The 7,113-nt window shown below is 34.6% G+C and overlaps 1 protein-coding gene across 1 annotated transcript in view; it reads right to left on the bottom strand.

Annotated features, from left to right (window-relative positions):
- Window positions 1–7,113, bottom strand: part of LOC103727801 (sperm-associated antigen 16 protein-like) — a 309,757-nt gene that overhangs the window by 269,370 nt on the left and 33,274 nt on the right. The gene's annotated exons all lie outside the window — the stretch shown is intronic.

The raw sequence follows: 7,113 nt of genomic DNA, 5'->3' as shown, positions 1-7,113 counted from the left end.
ATACTATCTATCTATCTATCTATCTATCTATCTATCTATCTATCTATCTATATATATATAGAGAGAGAGAGAGAGAGAGATGTGTATATATAGACACACACACACACACACACACATATATATATATATATATATATATATATATATAGCATCCTACAGTAAAAATGTATTTGTGTTATAGTCATGACCATACAACAAAAATATATTCTTCTAAACCAAAGAGTATCATTATGTCTTTATCTTGTATACAAAATTACATCCAATTGCATTCATAATATATGAAATCCTATACTAAAATTATGAAAATAAATTTTCAAGAAAATATTTCACTTGTAATTATGTGAGATGCAATAGAATAAAAATATACACACTTGTAATTTGTTTATAGTATGCAACTGATAGTTGTGACACACTAAAACTATGTCCATGGGGCTGGAGAGATGGCTCAGCAGTTAAGTGCACTGGTTCCTCTTGCAGAAGACCCGAATTTGATTCCTAGCACCCACATCCTAGCCTGATAACCTCCCATACCTCCAGTTCTATGGGATCCAATGCCCTCATCTGACCTACATGGGCATGACCCGGGGTCGAGTCCCAGCACCCACATGGCAACCAAAAATTGCCTGCGACTCCAGTTTTGACCTCTGGGCATTGCACATCACAGGTGCACCTACTTACATACTGGCAATACACTCATACACATTAAAAATAATAATAAAATATAAAAAAACCTGTGCCCGTGAAAGATTACCTCATAGGAACATTTCACTTCATATGCTTCTAACTACTTAGCTTTTATAATTTATGTCACAGATGAAGCAAAAATAAAAAGAAGACAAATGGATACAGTGGTCAGGAGAATGACAAGGGTTCGTTGAAACTGAACGCAAGCAAACAGTGCTTATTGTGATCTATTAGACAAAATTCTTCATAGAGACATTGACTTGTTTTGGTAGCATGTAGTTGCATGGGGTAACATGTTCAAACGTGAAAGAGGGTAATTGGATGCAGCAGAGGGAAGACAGAAGAGGGGATGAATCAAGTGTAATGGAAAAAGCAAGGGATTTTTGCCAGCATAGCATTATCAGGCTTATATGTCTGGACCTCTTGTGCCCTCTCAGGAACTATTGACCCCCTACCCCCAGTGCATCCAGAACTGGGATGTGCTGATGAGAAAGAGGGACTGTGCTCCTCAGCAGCCTCTCATCTCCACTCATGTTCATTATTCAACCTTTCAATTTCTTGCCCCATGAATAATGAGATGAATTGACCATTTCAAAACAATTATTATTGTTTACAGTAATTCGGTGGATTATTTTCAATTTTTATACAATTTTCTTATAGTTTCAGCTTGATTTCTTCTTAGTTTTTAAAAGCCAAAGTCATTATCTTTGTAATAATATTACATTATTATTTAAATAAAGCGTACATTTTCTCTTACATACTTCTTGACTTGTCCCCTTCCTGCATAAACTGTACATCTCAAAGGATAGTTCCAGTGAATCTTTGTTTTTCTTTATACATGCCAGTAGTGCAATGAATACCATTAGTTTTAAAATCTATGACTACTGTCACTGGCAAAGTAACACGAAAGCTTTGTTCCCCGATCTAACAAATGAGATGCTTAATCTTTTTTAGGACTCAAAAAGAGCAGAGTGAACTGGGAATGTCATCAAATATGTAAACATGTTTTGCAAGAATGGTGAGGAATCAGTGAATTTCATTTCAGAAAATGAAAGAATTGTTGACGGTCTTAGCAGAGAATATTAATGTTGCAAATTAGAAAAAGTTCTTTCCAAGATAAAGACTTTCAATCATCTTAGGATGTCACAAAATGGAATCTTTGTTCACTCTTGAGGACACAGTATGTAAGTTTTAATCAGAAGCTAATCTGAATTCACCTCTCACCTTAGGCAAATTATTGACCTGCATTTTGTCTGGAGACTGGAAATTAAACAGGATTTAAAAATACACTTTATTACAGAAATCATTAAAATTTGAGTGAATACACTAAAAATAAAAATATTTTAATTGCTTTGTTGTGTGAAAATAAATATTAAAATAGTTTAAATACTCATATTTAATACGTGAAGGCATTGCTGGCAAATGACCAATATTTAATAGCTTAATATTAAAATGCTTCAACAATTTGTTAAATTCTGCTAATGAACCATGTAATGTGCTAAATGCTTCGATAATAAAATAATGCATAGTAAGGGCTACACATTTTTGAGCAAAGCAAATAGTTTAGCCATGTTTTCCACGGCCTTCGGGAGATGGAAACCATCACTGAGGGTGCCTTGTGTGGATGAATGCAATACCATATTAAGAAATAGATGTTGGTATTGATATTTTATAAATGGATGACACTAGGTATAAAGGAACTACTTATTATTACCAAGAAGGTGAGGTAGATGTTGAGCCTATTTTTGTGTTTGCAGCATAATCGATATCAACAAAATATGTGTTAAATTGGTAGCTGTATAATGCCTTATTGGAATTTATCTTAAAGGTTTAGTTTAGTCCAAGTCCTGCCTTAACAGTCTTAAGGATAATACTAATTCTAATCTTCACAGTTCTGAGTCACTACCAAAAAAAGGAGATGATAAAAGGGACATTACAAACTTGGAACACCCTCAAGATCTTTTACCCCTTCTGTTCCCATCTTGGGCAAACATAAGTCCACTAGCTTCTCTAGGCTGATGAAAATATGCTGAAGGAAAATTTACTGATATGTATCAACAATTATAGAAGTGTTCATTCTTTGAAACTTGCAATATTACATTTTAAATTATAAAAAACTTATGGAAAAATTAATGCAGCACTGTTTATTAATAAAAAATAATGAGTAAAATTTGTAATAGTGATCTAATGTAGAAGGAAAAAATACCCTAAAATATGCAACTATGTCTTAGAATAAAGTTCATAATTCTATATGTCTACTATAATTTTTAATATTATTTCCTGACAAAACTGTACTACCAAGCTTCAACAATGATGTGAAATTTGTCACTGCTCCTATATTGCCATTAACTCCCTTTCCAAATTCTTCAACCTATACCAAGTATTTTAATGTACTCAAGTTACTTCTTAAAGGAATGTTAATAAAATAGTTTTTAATTAAAATGTAACTATTTTCATAAGCTAATTGCATCCCTTACATATATCCCTATACATATATCTTGTGATTTTGCACAATTTTTAAAGAAGATTTTACAAACTGAGACATTAACATACTGTTTGGGAGTGAGGAGTTGTCCTTCAAGTAGCTTAAGATAACTTTTTTTTTCTTTTTTTAAAAAAATATTTTATTTGTTATTTTTATTTTATGTGTATGTGTGTACTGCCTGCATGTAGGTAAGTGCACCCATGTCATGCAATGCCCGCAGGGGACAGAAGAGGCTGTCGGATCCTCTGGAAATGGAGTTACAGACAGTTGTTAGCTGCCATGTGGGTGCTGGGATTCGAACCCGGGTCTTCTGAAAGAACAGCCAGTGTTTGTAACCACTCTCCAGCCATCTCTCCAGCCCAGGAATATCTGAAATTGAAGATTTTTCTGTAGGAAAGTCCTTGTCTTTGTATTGCAAGTTAGGAGGAAATATGTTTTTACTCTGGTTATGGAAGATGAGGGCACAAGCTGATTGTGCTTGGAAGTGTCATTTCCTTGTATCATTGCTGAATGTGTATAATCTAAAAGGGTGTTTTTTTCAAAACCACAAAAAAGAATGAGAGATCTGAAGTTTAAAAACATGTTTCATGATCATAAGGATTGAAACTATGCATTTGCATCATGTATCATCATTTACCTTCAAGTAAGGTATGGTGTGTCCATAAATAATGTCATAGCTGATTCCCATGACCTACAGACTGTGTCAAGCTTGCACCCTATCTTAGGCTATACAGATAAAGATGTTTCCAAAAAACCAAAGAATTTGTTCAAAGTCTCTACTCAGGAAGACCTTAAAGTGCAAACAACACAATTAAAAATAATAATAGTGAATTTTCCCTGCCTAGCTAGTCAGAATCTGCCCACTCAGCCTTGTTCCACCCCAGGTTTAGGTTGGGCCACCCTGCTAGAGAGCTCCCAATTATCTTGGCACGTTAGCCAGAACCTGGTCACTCTTTACCCATCCTTTTCATTCAGTACTAGTCCAGGAACACGCTGCTCATGGGCTCCCATTTACACTGCCTAGCTAGCCAGAACCCATCTACTCTGTCACTATCTTCTAGCACCAGGACTCAGCTAGGAAAGTACTGCTAGAGAGTTCCAAATTAAGTCTGCTCCAGCTCTGGAATAGCCCAATGAGTTAGCTAGAACCTGTACACCCTACCACTACCTTCACACTCACAGTCCTACCTGTTACTGCTCACCTCACACACTAGATCAACCTGGAATCATCCTGTCCCTCCAATAAAAAAATTCAAAAGTGAGAACCTGAAGCGCAAATCTACCAACAATTCACACCTGATCAGAAAACAGCCAAGCTACCACAACAGTAAAACCAGAAGCAAATTTCAACTCAACAAATGTAGGCCAGAATTTCATATGAGACACGTAATCAACAAAAGAAGCCCATATGTCCAGGTCACAATGCAAAAACACAGGTTCGATTCCCAGCACCCACGTGGCGCTAACAACTGTTTGTAACTCCAGTTCCAGAGGAATTTGATGTCCTCTTCTGACCTCCATGGACATTGCCTGACACAGGTGCACTTACATGCATGCAGGCAATGTAGTCATACCCCCAAAATAAAAATAAATAAATAAAATGTTTAAAAATAAAAAAGATATTGGCTAGTTGAATGAATTAGATAAAATCCATCCTATTTGTTGTCTAAAAGATTTTAATATTAGTGTAATAATTTCATAGATTTTTGCAGCATTAATACTCATTAAAGAAAAAGAAATTTAACAAAATATTCTAAAATGAATAAAGAGATTCAAAATGTCAACCAATGAATAAAAAGGCTAAAAAAATAAGACTGTAAAAATAAGACTGTAGATGAGACAAAGATGAAAGAGAGTTAGTTGAGGTTGAGATAAAAAGGTGGAAGAATCCATGTGTGCCCAACAAACCTTGTCAAATTGTGTCATGAAAGATGTTGGCATCCAAAGAGTTCGTGCTCAAAAATTGTATGACTGAGTCACAAAAGAAAAATTGCAAAAATAAAAATCTTATGATGTTCTAAGTAATTTTTCAACTTTGTGTTGGGTGACATTCATAGGTATTCTGAGTATATGTGGCCACATGTAGCCCTCAGAATTCATTAAGAGTCTTGAGGATGAGGATGAAGTCTCTGCATTTCAATACTTGTGTAATAAGCAGTGAAAATGAAGATAACATAGAGATGGACAGAAGGGTAGTACTTGAAGTTATAATGGGTGGACATTCTCCAGCACTGACCAAGATAAACACAGTCATCTTTCCACATCTTTCCACATGGTGACAGGATCTTGGGCAGATGCCTCTGCAGAGCAAGTACTGTATATGAAATGGCATAATTTTGTATAGACTTTGTGTATACTTCCCCCTGTCCACTTTGGGCATCTCTAGACCATTCATAATTTACAGTGCAATGGAGTTGTACTCTACTGCTTAGGGAAAAAATGACAAGAAAAAAAGTGAATGCACATTCAGTGCAGATCTGAGTTTAATAATAAAATAGTTTTTTAAAGCTTGCTTTTTAAAAAAGGAAGCATTTATATTAGTAACAAATTGTAGATTTAGGACAAGTATAATAATGCTCACACTTAATGAGAAAATATAAATCAACCTAAAATTATATGCTTAGCTAAATATCACTTTTAACTGAATGAATTTTTAGATCTTCAAAATTAAAAATGTCTAAACAGAGATAGGGAAAGCATTATTATTGCTTATATTTTGCCACAATTGGAGTAAAATTATAAATATAGCATGAGTCAGAAAGCAAAATAGTGTGCACAGATACTAAAAAATAAAAAAAAAAAATAGTAAAAGAAAAAGGTTTCAATTTAAACCCTAACTCTAAACCTAATTATTAAACAAACAGGAAATGAATTAAAAATAAGCAAAGCATAAAAGGTTAACACTAGGGGGCTGGAAAGATGGCTCAGGAGTCCAGAGCACTAGCTGTTCTTCAGAGGACCTGGGTTCAGTTCCCAGCACCCATATGGCAACTAACAACTGTCCACAACTCCAGTTCAGGGAATGCAACGCCCTCTTCTGATCTCTGCAGGCATTGCATGGCATGGGTGCCCTTATATACATGCAGACAATACAAACATACACATAAAATAAAAAGAAAATAAAACATAAAAAAGATTAACGGTGAACACATTAAAGTGCATGGTAATAATTACCAATATGTAACTATATGCACATTCACATATGGGGTATATTGAACAATTAAAAGAGACAATTGTTTAAAAACAAGAAAAGCAAATATATGCAACTTAGCAAGAAAAACATTAAAATCAAACAGTAACAGAATAATCAAAGGATTCAGAAATAGTGAAAATACAGTAATTGAAAAATCAATTGCTAATTACGGGGAAGTCAATGGGTAGTATCTGTGTCAGAAAAGTGAAATTTAATTAAACAAATTATTATGAGTTAATTATTAGAGTAATCAGACAAATATTCTATCAACAAGATACAACAAACAGAATTTTATGTAACTGTAAAGGAAGTCTCAAACATAAAATCTCAACATAAAACATAAAAGTCACAACATAAAAGTCAAAACATAAAAGTTACAACAACTATAAAGAAAATTACCATTTGTTTGAGACAGGATCTCTTGTATTATGGCTGAAATTGAACTCCTGATCCTCCTGCCTCTACCACCCTCAGGATGGGATTGTGTGGACCATCAAACCTGGTTTTATGTGGTATTTGAAAATGAATCCAGGGCTTAGAGAATACTAGATAAGTACTCTGCGAATAGCTATATCCCCAGATCAAGTAGAGTCTTGAGTGTGTGTCTGTGTGTTTTGGGGCATTGAAACCATGGCCTTGCATATACTAGACAAACACTACTACTGAGGTACATCACCATGCCTTTAGGAAAAATTACTATTTTCCCAAGTAATGGAAAATTTGTCTACCAAAATGGCAGGTCAAGTCTAGA

This window comes from Nannospalax galili, unplaced genomic scaffold, assembly GCF_000622305.1.
Source record: "Nannospalax galili isolate Female #2095 unplaced genomic scaffold, S.galili_v1.0 scaffold127, whole genome shotgun sequence".
NCBI lineage: Eukaryota > Metazoa > Chordata > Mammalia > Rodentia > Spalacidae > Nannospalax > Nannospalax galili.
Note: the sequence above shows the minus strand (reverse complement) of the source record. Positions and strands in the feature narration are given on the sequence as shown.